Here is a 1,362-nt window from a genome sequence, read left to right as displayed (position 1 = left end):
GCTAAGCAGTGGATTCCAACCTTGGTTGATTAACAAACTCAAAATTAAAAAAAAAAAGTTTTCTTTTAGTTGATTTTGTAAGTATCAAACTTTTTATTAGGGATTCTTATATTTTTCTTGGTCTAGACAGCATAGGATGTTTTAGGGTTAAAAACAGTAAGATCATTTAAAAAGAGTATGGTAAAGAATTAAAGAGTGTTAAAATTAAAGACTCATTCAAGTAAAAAATTGATCTGAACTTAATACTTTCTCCATAAAATTAGAACAGTAATACTTGGATTTCCAATGTAATCTAATAAGTGACCAGTTCATCGTTGTTGTTCAGTCACCCTGTCATGTTTGACTCTTTGCAACCTCATGGCCTGCAGCACGCCAGGCCTCCCTGTCCTTCAGGCCCAGTTCACTATGATTTATATAAACCTTCAAATTTGGCCTTAGAGGAAATAGCCCATAAAATTAAGTTTCTAATATACTGGTACTGGCTATATCCTCTCCTAAATTGCTTGTTAAAATCTTCTCACAATCTGCATCTTGTTGAAATTACATCTTCTATGGCTTTAAATTTTAATATTAATTTTTGTTTAAAATAATTTTGCCTTGCTTATTGTCACTGAAGTTTGATAAGGATACCCGGGCTCTCACCTTGATGGCAACTCAGTCTTTAGACTCAACCTCAAGCAACTCAGTGTAAACATGTGATCAGTCTGGCCTGGTTTATACTTTTTTATTTTCTTTTTCTTTTTCTCCTCTGTCAAAGCACTCTAGTGTATGCAGCCTATGGGCAGAGGCCAGGCAATGGTTCAGGGCCAGTTTGCTCTGGCATGGGACACTATGAGAGGCCCTGGGGGCAGGCCTGCCATAAATCTAAACCAATGCATTGACCTGGCTTCTTTAACCCTGTATTTCATTATCGTTCCCTAGAGGGGCCATTTTCATTACTGATTTTACTTATGATGCATGGACCAAGCAGATTAAATCAGATCCCGTAAAAGAACTTTGGAAAAATAGCAAGTGAAATATAATGCTAAATGGAGGCTACAATCCATGTGGTCACAAAGAATCAGACACAATTGAGCATGCATGCAACGCACATATAGCATTGTATTAAAAGCATTTTGGTTGACTACTTAGTAAAAATTAGTATCTCCAGACTACAGGAAACTATACAGGATAAATTACTTGTTTTCTTCTCCAAATATATTACTTGGGGAAATGCAGGATGAAACCAGAATTTAAGGATTAAAAGATATTTTTTAAATATGTTGAAAACATCAGGCAAATGAGAGGTGTTAGATATAAAATAGATATTGTTATTGTTGTTTTACCCTTAAATATTGAATGTATATAAAGCTTTATTTATAT

At 34.6% G+C, this 1,362-nt stretch overlaps 1 non-coding gene across 1 annotated transcript; it reads right to left on the bottom strand.

Moving 5' to 3' along the window:
- Window positions 1–746: 746 nt before the first annotated feature.
- Window positions 747–876, bottom strand: LOC139179145 (small nucleolar RNA SNORA42/SNORA80 family). The gene has a single exon (XR_011563577.1). It is a non-coding gene; the product is annotated as a small nucleolar RNA SNORA42/SNORA80 family (small nucleolar RNA).
- Between the last annotated feature and the right edge of the window lie 486 nt (window positions 877–1,362).

The sequence above is a fragment of the Bos indicus genome, chromosome 2, assembly GCF_029378745.1.
Source record: "Bos indicus isolate NIAB-ARS_2022 breed Sahiwal x Tharparkar chromosome 2, NIAB-ARS_B.indTharparkar_mat_pri_1.0, whole genome shotgun sequence".
NCBI classification, from domain to species: Eukaryota; Metazoa; Chordata; class Mammalia; order Artiodactyla; family Bovidae; genus Bos; species Bos indicus.
Note: the sequence above shows the minus strand (reverse complement) of the source record. Positions and strands in the feature narration are given on the sequence as shown.